Raw genomic sequence first — 15860 nt, 5'->3', positions numbered from 1 at the left:
GCTCTCGTTGGAGGATTTTAGATTAATTGATTGATGTGTACTGGTCAAATTGGTCGGTCATGCAACGTGACTGGTACTCAGAATGATCTGAGCTTACATGGTCGATTAATCAAGCACGTAGACGTCAAAAGCTTAGAGCAAGGTCTAGAATGCAAAGAGAGAAGAGAAGGGCGGACAATCGCGTGAAAAATATGGAGACCGAAGGTCTCTATTTATACCAAAAAATGTGAAGAATTTTGGAATGACACAAACTTTGGAAAGAAATCACGGAAATATATCGTAAACAGCCAAAGAGGGCTGGAGAAGAGGCGCAGTAGCTGCTGCGGTCCTTCCAAGAGGCGCAGCACCTGCTGCGTCATTTCCCCAGAAGTTTCCTCCTACGGAAGAAAGATTTCCGCGTTTCTATTATGGAATTGCGGTAGATCTCTACTTCCTTATTCCGTAAAATATGATATATGAGATATATTTTGCCAAAAGATATAAAATTTAATTTAGGAATAAATATCTAGAACATTCTAGAACATTCCGACTCAACATTTTAAACGGTTTCTTAGAAAATGAAGCGGTTTTTGACCCGGACTCCAAATGAACTCTAATTACTGTCAAGATGACCGTATCGGTGCGTAGATGACGACCAAGGGGTAGAAACAAGTGTTTGAGCTATCACCTGATAATAAACTTACGGACTGTCATAAATCGTTCTGCGTACCAAGCATGCGGTCCAATCATCACTGAGTGGTTGGCGGAAGGTGTAGAAATGAGGTATATACACCCTCACATGGTTTCCCACAGAGTTCGAGAGAAACATCTCCCGAAGGATAAATTTCAGATAATCCTTTATTCCTTCAAGATAACCTTCATATGTTCTTCCTTCAGATAAACTTCAGATAATCCTATATTCCTTCAAGATAACCTTCATATGTTCTTCCTTCAGATAAACTTCAGATAATCCTTTATAATCCTTCATATGTTTTTTTTCGTTCAGACAACTGTTAGGATAGTCCTTCATATGTCTTTCCTTCAAGATAACCTTCATATGTTCTTCCTTCAGATAACCCCTTCAGTAGTTTTCAGAAGTTCTTTCCAGTTACGTCCTCATGTTCAGTCCTTCGGAGAGTTATCCTTCAGCCTTTCCTTTAGAGATAGCCTTCAGAGTTAGCCTTCAGAAGTGTTAAGAAGTTTCTTCAGAATCCTTGTAACCCCTAATGCGTTCAGACACCAAGTTATCTTCAGACAAAAGACTTTTGTCGAAGCGCCTTCAGTCTCGTTTCACCCAGGGGTGTCTCAAGTATGGTTTCTTCTTATGGCTGGCGAGCTTCCTTACATAATCTAATGGACTTTAAATGACCCTCCCCTATAGTCGACAGACTCTAAAATGTTCCCGACGACATGTCCTTGGTTCAAACCCCTTAAGCCGCCTCGCATCGCCATAGTCGTCAGGTTGTAATCTTCGATTGACCTGATGGCTATAGTTTGACTTTCGCCTTGTCCAAGCCTCAGTCAAAGTGGGGGCTCTGTAGATACCTCATTTCTACACCTCCCGCCAACCACCCAGTGATGATTGGGCCGCATGTTTGATACGCGGAACGATTTATGACAGTCCGTAAGTTCATCGTCAAGTGATAGCTCAGACACTCAAGTCAACCCCTGGGTCATCATCTACGCACCGATACAGTCGTTTTGGCAGTAATTAGAGTTCATTTGGTGTCCGGGTCAAAACCGCTTCATTTTCTAAAAACCGTTTAAATGCCGAGTCGGAATATTCCGGAGTGTTCTAGAATTATCTGGATATGTATTCCTAATTAAAGTTAAATTTTTTAAGTAAATATCTACCGTAATATTGTGTTTCATGGAATAAGAAAGTGTAAATCTACCGAAATTCCATAATAAAACGCGGAAATCTTTCTTGCAAAGGAGGAAACTTCTGGGGAAACGACGCAGCAAGTGCTGCACCTCTTCGAAGGATCGTAGTGGTTGCTGCACCTGTTCTCCAGCCCTCTTTTCGCCTTTTACGGAATATTTCTGAGATTTGTTTCCAAATCCGTGTCATTCCTAAACTCTTCCATATGTTTAGTATAAATAGAGGCCTCCGGCCTCCATATTTGGCACGCGAGTGTTCCGCCCCTTCTTTCTCTCTCTTTGCATTCTAGACTACGCTATTGTCTTTTGACGCCTACGTGCTTGATCAATCGACCACGTAAGCTCAGATCATTCTGAGTCCCAGTCACATTGCATAGACCGACCAATTTGACCAACTCTAACTTTTAACCAACCTACTAAATCCTCTAATGAGGACACTTTCCACGCATATTCGAGTCGAGCAATCACTAAAACGATAACTCTAGTCAATCTCGTTTCGTCAAAAATGTAAGTCTGAGGGTGTAAATCCTATTTTATTATTGTACTTTTATTTTGTATCAATTAATGTAAATCTATATCAAGAGCACGTTCGAAAACCGATTTAAAATCCACCTTTTAAATCCGTTTGTTACGAAACAGCAGAGGTCAGACGTCGAGAAGAAACGCAGCAGCGAAGCGCCTTGAGAAGGATCGCAGCCTTCTTTGCGCTCTTCCGAGGCCGCTTCATCGCTCTGCTCTTCTTCATCTTCCTCGACTTCTTGCAAGTTTTCTCCTTATTCTTTCATTTTCCTTCGTTTTCTTTGTTATTTCAGTATATAAATCTTATTTTAACAATTCCCTTTTAATTACAATGCTTAATTTTTCCTTAATCCCGAGTAATTCAATACTTGTGAGTTTTCGCCATTTTAATTCAAATCGGTTCTTCAGGGTTTCGACTTGTTCATGTCGGGGTTCTGGGAATCCTAATTTGATACATAAGTTTTCTTCCGAGTCTTATTTGTCCAGTTTCGTCTTAATCTAACCTCAAGTTTCGTTTCTTTTGTATTTCCGACACGAGTTCATCGTATAATCACACTTATGTAAACCACTGTAATTTCTCGTTTTAATTAGTTTTATGACTTGTCCAGATACATATGATCGGTTAAAACACTTCAATTCGAGTCTAATATCGATAATTCATCTTAAATATACCAACGAACGATAACGGTGTTGCGATTCTGACTTTACGGCCAGAGCCCAGCTCGAGAATAGACGCATGAAGTGCTGCGCCTCTTCTAGAGGACGCAACAGATGCTGCGCCTGTTCTGAGTTGGTTTCTGCCTCTGAACTCTTTCTCGCTTTGACGTAGCTCCTAATTACGGTTTAAATCGACTACTATTCGTATTATCACCTCTAATCTGACATATTTTTATATTTTAATTCTAATGTTATTTTCCATTTATTTTCTTCTTTGAAATCCCGTCTTTGAGAGTGCTTTTGACGTAGATCAAATGAAACTTGTAATTTTAATAATTGTAATTCATTTATTATAATTATTATGTTTGATTTAATTATATGGCATTCACATGTATTGAATCTAACATTTTCTTCGACCAAATTGTTTGCTAAAACACGTGTTAACCGACATAGTATAATTTCACATGCTAGGATTAATCTATGTTTGTTGCATTGCCTGCATTACATCGAAGACATATCAAATATGAACAATTTCCCTAATCATTAGTAGAGGCTGCTATCGAGGCGGGCGGGATTAGGTGTTCGAAAGAAAGAACTTCCTGATACGTACCCTCACCCCTTACTCCAGTTATCTCTGGACATCCGTGTCCATTGGCATCTCGAGAGTCATTCTAGAGATAGAATGCTAAGGGTAACGAGTTCTTAGTATTCATGTCATTACTTTGTGTCTTGACATGGCACGAGGTATTTGAACGGTTTCCAATTTCTCTACAATAAATTGGTGGCGACTCCACAAATGCAGGTTTATTAAACCTTTCACCGGTTTCAATGCCTCACAAATCGGTAACGGCCCATGACGTGCTTTGGCAAACCAAGGTTCCGTGGGAGAAGTGCCGCCGCCTCAAAACCCCAATAACGCGCGGGTTGCCTATGTCCACAGTATGTGAAAGAGTAAAGTCTGTATGTGAAAAAGTAATTTCAATTAAATCGACAAATTTGCCCTTTTATTACTTTCATCATGACGACAAACTAAATTAACAATTGAAACGACAGATTAATGTAATTAGACAAACGTAGTTTATTTCTGCAGTACACTTTTTTACTCATGACATTACTTTTTTGGGGGAAATTCTACGTTGTACCCATGAGTTTTTCAATTTCTATGTTGTACCCCTCCCTCTCTTATATTATACATTGTACCCCATTTTTTTTATTTGGGCCTCGTTTGGTTGCCCCATAAAAATGGGTGAATTGGAAAATTGGAAAATCCCATTATTTGGAAAAATGGGAGATATTTTTTTTGAATTAAAAAAAATGGGAGATATTTGGTTACCCCAAATTATGGGAATTTCTTTTTCCTATGAATTTCAAACTTTTAATTACCTAGCCCCTCCTTAGGTATTTGGAAACTCTTGTGTCAATCCAACTCCCGGATGTCAACCAAATGAGTTTTAGGCAATTCACATGAATTGGTCAATGCATGTGTTTTGTAAAATCATAGGAAATTAATTCCCGTTTGGCGACCAAACGAGGCCTTATTTCTCCATCATGACTTCTTTCAACTCTCCATTAATTTATCACCATTAAACAATCGTACTTTGACCTTTATTATGACTCGTATGTTTTATTACCATATTATATGAGAAACATCACAAATCACTTTTAATAATTACAAACTACCATTAGAAACCTATGTTATGATGCATGAAATGATAACATAGATTTCGTGAATTTTTAATTAGATATGTATACTATTTGGTGGGTTAATGAGTAATTCAGCAAACTAATAAGTAAATTAGTAGGTTATTGATACTGTCGTTTAGTACCAAAAATAAATACCTAAGACTACTAACAGAAGTTAGCGGAAGTAGGGTCGATCTCCACATGGAGGCTATTAAATCTATCTGCTAATCTAAGTCTGTCTGGTAACAAATGGGGTTTTAAATTGATTTCTAAACTAAAAGTGGTTAAGGCAAGAGAATACGAGAAAAGAGCAGTAAAAGCGAGAATGAGGAAAGTATATGATCAGATAAAGAGAAGAATGCTAGGAATTCGGTTCACCATGGCAGTTTAATAACTCAGTCATAAATAGTTCAGACGATCTAACTCAGTCATAAATAGTTCAGTCATATATATTTTCACCCCCTATATTAGCTCCATTTTACATGTCATTTAGCACTTATCATAGTGTTTTGAGCTAATATTTGTTATTCTAGTTGCAATTGCTTGTTTCCACATGTTTTGTAGGAGTGTAAGCTTTTAGGAGCCAAAATCCAACAAAGTTGCAAGCTAGAGTGAAAAGGCTAAACAAGACCAAGTATTGGACTAATTGTATGAAGATTGCATGGGTTTTTGCATGAATTTTTAATGGATTGAAGTGAGAAATTACAAAAGAAGTCAAATGCAAAGTCAAGCCTAAAATGAAGGTCCATATTAAGGTGTAAGCATTGGATGCTAAGGAGCTTTGGATGCTAAGAATATAGAGCATTACCGGGTGATTATGGAGCATTAAAGCATGAGCATAGAGATTCCTCAAGTAATAATCAAGGAAATAAGGAAAATACCCGGACAACCACGCCCCCGATCGGGGCTGGCAACCTCGATCGGGGTTGACCCTCTCTAGCATTTTTACGTTATGCCCCTATTTTATTATAAATAGGGGCCTTAATCCGTCATTAGGGGCATCTCATTCTTATGTCTTTCATACTTTACAATAGCCTTAAGCATAATTTCTCTCATAGTTTTCATATTTGTTTTCAATATTGTTAAGCATTTGGTTATCAAACACTTGGTTATTTATATATTAAAGCATTTGGTTCTACTCTCTTCTTTGTAATACAAGTTCAATTCCATTAAGTTATTTCTATTTCTAGTTTGCTAATTTACGTTTTCATTATAGTATTCACATAGTTTTCATCATTAGTCCTTTTATACCACATAGTTTAATTCTATATTATATGCTTTACTATTTAATTTACATCATTTCCATTAGCATGTTTAACATTTCTCTTAAAAAAGTTTGTAGTTTACACTTTAATATGAGTAGTTAAATTCCTTAAAATAGGTTGATATAATATTGTCTAATTGTTTCTATCACATGTTTGTATCGTCACGTTTAATCTATGTTTAAAGGCCTTATTCATCGATTAAGTTTGTTCATTCGTTCAAAAAGTCTAGAGGCACGGAATTGAATTAGACTAAGCATGTGTAGTAGGATGACCTAGTCATGGACGAGAGTTTCTCTAGGACCCGGTATATGGTTGACACTAATACCGTAAGGTGGGTGTCTCTAAGCCTAAATAATTGACAATGTTATTGACATCGAGTTTAACATGATCATATATTTACCTTTGCATGTGTAACCCGACTCCCCTAGACTCCCTTTTATTATATAGTTTACATCATAATTTTTATTAGTCATCAAACCAAACAAAAAAACCCAAAACGAAATCGATCTTGATAGAAATCTTCCCATAGCATTTCACAACGCAATTCCCGTCTCCTTGTGTTCGACCCCTATTGCTACATTAATTTGTATCTAGGGTAATTATCTTTGCATAGGTACACGATAAACCTATCAAATTTTGGCGCCGTTGCCGGGGAGCACGATTTTATTGTTTTTTGAATTGTCAATTTTTATCTTGTTTTCTTTTGTTTTAAAGAACACTTGTTCCTTGAGACCGTTACTTATCATTTTCTAGAAATTGTTGTCTTATGCCCAGCTCCTCTCGTAGTGGAGATTTGCTTTCACCGAATTCCGATCCCAAGAAACCTTTAGGAGAAGACGACGTTTTTGGAAAGAAGTGAAAGAAGCCGCTTCTCCCGAACAACATAAAAGTGCTAGAAAGTCTTACCTAGATGATCTAAAAGTTTTTGAAGAGGAGGAGGTTTCAAGTTCATCATTCCACCATTTTCTACTAAAAAGATGGTGAAACTTTCCGATCACTCAAAGCCCACCGCGGCCATGCTTCTGGCCGGTATCACAACTAGTCAAATTACCGCGCCGGACTTCGAGATCAAACCGGCTTTCATTAGCCTTGTGGAGAGGAAGCAATTTGGGGGAAGTCCTTTGGAGGATCCTAATTTGCATGTGCAAAATTTCTGCGATTATTGCTCCATGATCCGTCAAACGAGCATCACTCAAGCCCAAATAAGAGAGATACTTTTCCCTTTCTCATTAAAAGACAAGGCCAAGCTTTGGATCAATAGCCTTGACTGCACCGCCATGGGAATCACCAATTGCGAGACATTGGCTCTTGCTTTCTACCATAAGTTTGCTACCAAAAGTTTTTTCCACCGAAGATAACTCAAACTTTGAGGAGCCAAATCACCGGATTCCGTCAACAAGCTCTTGAGAGTTTATACGAAGCTTGGGAGAGGTACAAAGAGCTACAAAGGCAATGCCCACATCATGGGCTAGATGATTGGTTTCTAGCTATAACATTCTACAATGGATGTTGTGCCGAGTCCCGAAGGATTCTTGATTCCGCCAACAATGGGCGGTTTGATCAAATTGACACCGATATTGCTCATGCCATGATCAAATCTATGGCAGTCCATGATGCACAATATGTCAATTCCCAATGTGTGCCACTCAAAGTTAAAGAAGAATCCTCCGACAATCCCGTCTTGTTAGCTCAAATTGCCTTACTCCAACAACAATTGGCAGAAAGAGACGCTAGAGATTCCCTATAACAACTCAATGCCGTATCTTCAACAAGTCAAATCATTGTTTGTGATGGTTGCGGAGGTGCGGGTCATTACACCGTTCATTGCCAAGGTCCTATTGAAGAGGTAAATGCTTTTCAAGCTTTAAGACAAACTTCTTATCCACCGGGTACATTTTCAAATACATATAATCCAAATACAAGATTTCACCCGAATATGTCCTATAGAAGTAACAATGTGCTTAACCCTCAACCCCCACCACAAAATGCCCAACAAAACAACCAAGGAGGAGGTAAGCTTGAGGGCTTGATAGTACAAATAGAAAGGGAATTATTGGCTCAAATTCAAAAGAATGATCAAGCTCACAGTGCCGCAGTCAAGATGTTGGAGCAATTAGTGGCTCAACTAGCCGCTTCTAGCTCTCAAAGGAAAACCGGTCAACTACCACCCCAAGGTACGCAACCACACGAGACCGTTAATTCTATTTCCTTAAGAAGTGATACAATCTATGATGGACCCTCCATGACCTTGGATGACGAGGTGGTTATTAAAAAACCCAATCTTGGCGGAAATGACAAAAAGAAGGCTAGTGAAGAGCCTCTTGTTAAGGACCGTGTGCCATTTCCTCATCGGTTGTTGATGTTAAAGAGAAAGAGCAAGCTTGATGCCAAAGATGTTGAGCCTCCTATGCCCAAAGAAAGTGACAAGGTGTTTGTTGATGAAGTCTCTCCTAATGCTAAGGAGGATGATGCCGTTTCAAAGAAGGTGGATGTTCCCATGGAGAATGAGAATGAGAAAGTGAAAGTGAGAGATGTGGAGGATGCTCCTCCAAAGGAAGTTGTTCAAGTACCGTTTCCTCATCGTCTAGCAAAGCACAAGGAGGAAGATAAGTTTGGTAAGTTTTTGGAAGTTTGTAAGAATTTAAAAGTCACCATCCCATTTATAGAATTGCTTACCCAAGTCCCCTCTTATGCAAAGTTTATGAAGGAAATCCTCTCAAAGAAGCGATCCTTCAATGAGGTTGAGACCATTGCTTTCACCGAAGAGTGTAGTGCACTCTTACAAAATAAGTCTCCCCCGAAACTTAAGGACCCCGGTAGCTATTCTATTCCTTGCACTATAGGCACATATACCATTGATAAGGCCCTTTACGACCTAGGAGCTAGTGTAAGTGTCATGCCCTATTCCCTTTGTGAAAAACTTAACATGGGTGCTTTAAAATGCACAAGTATAACATTGCAAATGGCGGACCGTTCTTTAAAGCGACCCTTAGGTGTCTTAGAAGATGTACCCGTCAAAGTTGGCAAGTTTTTCATACCCGTTGACTTCCTCATACTTGATATGGCCGAGGACTCACAAACCCCAATTATATTGGGTAGGCCATTTTTACTCACCGCGGGTGCGCTAATTGATGTAAAAAATTGGAGGTTGACGTTAGAAGTGGGTGATGACCGGGTTTCCTTTAGCAAAAACAACACCGTTAAAAGCCCAATGTTACAAGAGTCTTGTTATTTATTTAGCACTGTGGACTCTCCTAATGCCTCTACTACGCTTGGATCTTTACTAATGGATCCATTAGAGGACGATATTGGTTTTGTTTGTTTTGTAGGTAACAATGCTAAGGGCACTATTATTAAGAGTGCCAAAAGGAAAGGGAAATTTTATTTGAACAATTTCAAATGGTTGCGAAATGCAAAAGCAGCTATGAAATGGAGCTTGGGTGGTGGCAAGCGCGATGACGAAATTTGATCAAATAGCTTCTTACGTCGTGCGGGACGTTAAACCAGCGCTTCTTGGGAGGCAGCCCAAGCTTTTTAAATTGCTTTTATTTATTTCTTGTTTTAAATTTTCCGCAATTTATTGTTTTTCGTAGAATTAGGAATAAAATACTAGACTTGACGATGTTTGTTTTGTGATTTATAGGTGAACAATGAAGAAAATGAGGCTCAAAGGAGAAAATTCACGCTTCCCCATGCATACAACCCCGTTCGGGGTCGTGACTTTCAACAAACGGAGGAGCTGAAAGAAATGCGGAAAAAGTCAAAATTTGGTAAGATGTGGTCAACCCCGATCGGGGTTGGTGGCCCCGATCGGGGACGCAGCTTTTTCCGGAAAAAAAAAGAAAAAAATTTTAAAAATTACCTAATCACTTGCAAACATCATTCCTTCTTCAAATTTTCTATTTTTTGCCCTTTTCTTGAATTTTTGGTGAATGGAAGAGTCCCCCGAATACATGCTAACTTGAGGGGAGGCTACAAAGTCTAGTAAGTTTTATTTGCTTTGCATTTTAGTTTAGGTCTTGCAACCCATCAAACATGACCTCTAGTCCTTCTTGTTTTGTGCTTTGAGCCATTTTTATGGTTTAGTTGGGTAATTTGAATTGTTGGTACATTGAGGACAATGTTATGTTTAGCTTGGGGGGGGGGGGGGGGGAGAGATTGCATTTGCATATAGTGTAGTTTGCATGTAGTGTTGAAAAGTTGAAAATTTTTTAGAGAAATTTTGTGCTTTTTGCTTACTTGTCACCTACTTTCCTCTTTGCTTATCCTAATAATAGCTTTTAGCTAATGATTTGTTCATATATGATGGGATAATAGATACATAGGGATGTCTTGACATAGTAGGTGGGAGATGGAGAATGAACCGAATAGGCTTGATCTTGACTTTTGGTAAGCTACAGAATGGTAAGGTAGGACCTCTTTTGACCGATGCATCCATATCCGGTCTCTCTTAGGTGAGTGTAGGTGTCTCCTTATGATGTGTGTTTCATCAAAACGCACAAGTATGGTTCTCACGTCATCTCTTTATAAGCATGCATTCATTTGTTATAGCATTTTGAAGTCATTCACATGATAATAATTGCCTTCTTGACCCCTTCACAAACAATTTTCCCTAGCTACATTATAACTTGCCTACCTTGTTGAGCTAGTAGCTTGTTTGGTCTTGTTTGGGTGCGCAATTGGGATTTGTTTCAAAGTTTAAATATCATGTGAGCTTAGTCTTAATGCTCATGAAAGAAAGAAAAAAGAGGAAAAATGAAAGAGAAAGATGACGAAAAAATGATGGAAAAAAATTGAGGAAAAAAAGTTGAGAAAGAGAAAAAAAGGGAAATGAAAAAAGCATGAAATAAAAATGAAAAAAAAAAAAGAAGTATGAATTGAAAAGAAAAAAAAAAGAGAAGAAGAAGTTGATGTAAGAAACTCTCATGTATTATTCACATATTTTGGAGAGTTTTCTTATGATTTGAATTGCAAAATTGGGTTAGAATTGGGATTGAGCATCCTTACATTTGGTTGTTGCTAGCTTGACATTAGCTCCACAATCCACAATTCATTTGTTCCCCCTTCTTACCCATTACATATTGCCTTCTTCTTACCCATTTGACTTCTTTATCATGCTTGCATTTGATTGTTTTGACTTACTAGTTTTGATTGATTACCATATTAGATTGCGGGCACATTATTATAAGTCGAGCATAGTTGAGTGTTTATTCACAAAATTGTCCTTTCACATAAAAAAGAGTTTGAGTGCACCATGAGAATCCATAAGTCAAAAGATCATGCAAGAGCTTAAAGGTTCATTCAAAGTTTTCCATGCTATGCCGTCGTGTAAATCTCATTCATATTTTGCTTTATTCCTTGCCCATGTTGTTACGGGTTTCTAAATCATTATGCTTAGCTTGTTTAGGATATTGCAATTGATGGGAATCAGTTTCTTGCTTGAGGACAAGCAAGGATTTAGCTTGGGGGAGTTGGATAAGTGCATATTTTATATATTTTCACCCCCTATATTAGCTCAATTTTACATGTCATTTAGCACTTATCATAGTGTTTTGAGCTAATATTTGTTATTCTAGTTGCAATTGCTTGTTTTCACATGTTTTGTAGGAGTGTAAGCTTTTAGGAGCCAAAATCCAACAAAGTTGCAAGCTAGAGTGCAAAGGCTAAACAAGACCAAGTATTGGACTAAGTGTATGAAGATTGCATGGGTTTTTGCATGAAGTTTTAATGGATTGAAGTGAGAAATTACAAAAGAAGTCAAATGCAAAGTCAAGCCTAAAATGAAGATCCATATTAAGGTGTAAGCATTGGATGCTAAGGAGCTTTAGATGCTAAGAATATAGAGCATTACCGGGTGATTAAGGAGCATTAAAGCATGAGCATAGAGATTCCTCAAGTAATTAATCAAGGAATTAAGGAAAATACCCGGACAACCACGGCCCCGATCGGGGCTGGCAACCTCGATCGGGGTTGACCCTCTCTAGCATTTTTACGTTATGCCCCTATTTTCTTATAAATAGGGGCCTTAATCCGTCATTAGGGGCATCTCATTCTTACGTCTTTCATACTTTACAATAGCCTTAAGCATGATTTCTCTCATAGTTTTCATATTTGTTTTCAATATTGTTAAGCATTGTAGTTTACACTTTAATATGAGTAGCTAAATTCCTTAGTCTAGGGGCTAGGGAAGTCATGCAAAATCAAATATGTAAAATGTCAAAATAGGTTGATATAATATTGTCTAATTGTTTCTATTACATGTTTGCATTGTCACGTTTAATCTATGTTTAAATGCCTTATTCATCGATTATGTTTGTTCATTCGTTCTAAAAGTCGAGAGGCACGGAATTGAATTAGACTAAGCATGTGTAGTAGGACGACCTAGTCATGGACGAGAGTTTCTCTAGGACCCGGTCTATGGTTGACCCTAATACCGTAAGGTGGGTGTCGCTAACCCTAAACAATTGACAATGTTATTGATATCGAGTTTAACATGATCATATATTTGTTGGAGTAGTGTCCTCCACAATAAGTGAGTTTACATATTAAATCTTATAAAAGGAATATCAGGGATTTATCTTTTTATTTGTCAGCTGGTCATCGTTAATCGGTAATGATTGGCTGACTAGAGTTTGACATTACTGTCGTGTGAGGGCGGTGATCAGCTGATCCCTTTAGGTCACACCTATAGGATGACGCCCAAATAGAATGAATTAATTATTTGTATGAGATACGAGATAATTAATTCCTTGTATTATTTAACTTTTAATTAGTTACGTAAAAGTATTATTTGATGACGGGTTACGAACTCGGGCAGAGAAGATTTATTATTTAATTATGTGATATTTAAGTAATAAATTAATAATTTAGAGTTTATTAATTAATTGTTAATTAATTAATTTTATGCGATATGTGTATAGGTTTTGAGGTGGAATTAATTAGCTATTTATATTTTACAAGAGGTTGTAAAATTAGCTAATTGGGATAATATTAACACATTGTATGTTGATAAAATGGTCTTATGATTACTTAATAGTTAAGTAGTCATTGGTAGTTAATTAATATTATTTAAGTGTTAAATAATCAAATTAATATTTAATTATGTCAGATAATTAAATATAAGACATATAAGCATTTGTGGGGCAAATGTCGAAAATCAAAATGGACCCGGAAGGGACCATTTGGACAGATTTTTATACACCACTAATACACTCATTGTGAGTGGAAAAAGTAGGCATTTCCCACTAGCATTTTTATGTCAATTGTATACATTTGCCTGCCTATATATACCTAAGTCCTTCCATCATTTCTAAGGTTGGAAATTTGAAGAAAAATTGGTCTTTGTGTGCTTGTTGTGGATGGTTCATATACATCATCAATAGACCATATTTTTCTTCTTATTTTGTTCATCCTTTTACAATAAACACATATAAAAGTAAACAAATAATATTATTAAGGTAATAATATTAATTAGTACATCAAATATACAAATAAACAAGGTTACTACTACATTTACCTAGTTAGTATTTTAGTAGTATTTTGGGTTTATCTTGGGTGTCACCTTAGGAGATTACCTACTTTGGTAATTATAGTGTTGGAGGATCATCCTTATTGCATTAGCACAAGAACAACATCAAGGAAGGAGTCCTTAAGTTGTGCCCATTTTGCCTTATAACAATGTAAGGAATTTTTGTCTTAAGATAGTTTAATACCATCTCTTTTAAATTTTGCTTTGCATGCATGTAGATTTAGACCACCTAAAATTAATTTGTAATTTTGATATCATAAGATGAGTATTAATTTGGTCTAAATAACTAACAAGTGGTTTCATAGCATTGTTATATACATGCATGTTGTCTTAAGACGATTTTAGTAATTTATGAGATAAATTAATAAAATTGATATTATGTTACTAAAATTAGTTTTATCACATAATATGGTCTTGTATGTAAATAATCTAGTCTTAGGATAATATGGGACGAAAATTTGATTTTTTTTATATTTTTCCCTTTTTTATAACTTAAAATGGCATAAAATTGAATAAAAATGCATTAAAATTAATTAAATTGAGTTGCATGTTAATTTTATGCATATTTATTTAGAAATAACCACATAAATTTTCTATTTATTAGATAAGTAGTTACTTTAAGTTAATGTGATTAATTTAGACAGTTTATTGATTTTTATTTGATAAAAATTTTTAAATAATGGTTATTTTGCAAATAAATATTTATTTAATTTTTGGGCTCGAAATTTTTGAATTTTTAGCTCCTGGAAATTGTTCCAAAATGTACAAAATTTTATTTTAAGTCATTTCAATTTTTATGGTTTGATTTAGAATTAAATCGTAAAAATTGTCGTTTTACCGATTAAATTGTAAAATCATTTTAAATAAATTTTAAAACCAAAAATTTTCACTTGCATGTCATTTTTGGTCTAAGACAAGAATGTTAATGGCTTTGAAATTTTATTTTCCATAAATTTTATAATTAAATAGAATTTTTCCATAATAATTGTGAATTATTATGTCTTTTTGTCACAATTTATGTTTTAATCTCATATTAATTCACGATAATTAGTGAGAATAATTGTTTTGAAATTAGACCAGATTAGTATCATTAGAATATCTTAAAATTATTTTAAGAATTGATTATGAATTTTTATTGGTAAAAATTCTGTCAAAGAAAGCTTAAATGATCGTTGTTGGTAAGTTAGACGATTTGGCATGACATATTTTCATAATGCATTTTATTATTCATTTAGATGAATGTTTTTTTTGGAATTATAATTATGTAATTTTTCCTAATATGGCCATAGGTAGAAATTGGTATTTCCCGTAATGTAAGGGAATATCGATTTGTTTTGTAATTAATTGCGATTTCGTATCGCCTAACTTGTAATTAATTAATAGTTTTAATCTTAATTTTAATTACAAATTTTATAATAGGATATTGTTATGTAATTTAATTATTAGTAATTAAATGAAGCATCTAAAGACGGAGTTTTCATGAAGACAGTGTTTTCGGAAAGGCGTTACGAAACCCTAAAGAAGGAGGCCAATTTATGAAGACTCAAGGGACCAAGTAGTTGGTTTTCGATGTGTAATAATTTTAGTTAATTAGATTAACTAGGTGGCCATATTAGGACTTGTTTGTTTATTTATGCATTCATGCCAAATCGTCACTACATGTTTTAATTTTTGTTGTTATCGATTTAATCTTCTTACATTCACCAATTTTGTTCACTTAAAAGTGATAGACAATTAAATTGATAAGATCTCTCACATTTGTTTAAAATTGAGATTAAGCCTTACCAAATAATAGCACCTATGAATCCCTTCTTCATTAGAGGTAGGTTCGGATCACCGAGGTACACTCTTTTTACGTTGGGTAAGTAGGGTAATAAAAGTTGTTACGTGTGAAAATTGGTTGGACTCAACGGGATAAATATGGGTTGAATCGGTCCACCGTGCCCATATTTATTCTGGGGCTAAAAGATAGATTTTAAGAAAATCCGTCAACCAAGAGTTCTAGTAGTATAATCAGTCAAAATGATGACTCACTAAATTTATATAAATATGGGTTGAATCGGTCCACCGTGCCCGTGTTTATATAAAATTGGATCTTGGAATCATTTATATAATGATCTCCCACTGAATTATATAAATGGGAACTTGTTAAAATATTTCACAAGTTAAAAATTTTTTTTAGACGATAAATGTTAATCTTTCCTTTCATTTCCTTTGTAGTAATCACGATGACTTCTACTAGTGAAACCGTCACCATAGCTAGAGATTCATGGCTACGTTCTTTTATGGACAAATATGTTTTAAACGCCGATGGTAGTAATTTTAAAGATTGGGAGGAACAACTTCGA

At 35.9% G+C, this 15860-nt stretch overlaps 1 non-coding gene across 1 annotated transcript; it reads right to left on the bottom strand.

Annotated features, from left to right (window-relative positions):
- Positions 1 to 7347: 7347 nt before the first annotated feature.
- LOC141624992 (small nucleolar RNA R71) lies at positions 7348 to 7454 on the bottom strand. Its single transcript, XR_012534791.1, has one exon. It is a non-coding gene; the product is annotated as a small nucleolar RNA R71 (small nucleolar RNA).
- Between the last annotated feature and the right edge of the window lie 8406 nt (positions 7455 to 15860).

This window comes from Silene latifolia, chromosome X (assembly GCF_048544455.1).
Source record: "Silene latifolia isolate original U9 population chromosome X, ASM4854445v1, whole genome shotgun sequence".
Taxonomy (NCBI): domain Eukaryota; kingdom Viridiplantae; phylum Streptophyta; class Magnoliopsida; order Caryophyllales; family Caryophyllaceae; genus Silene; species Silene latifolia.
Note: the sequence above shows the minus strand (reverse complement) of the source record. Positions and strands in the feature narration are given on the sequence as shown.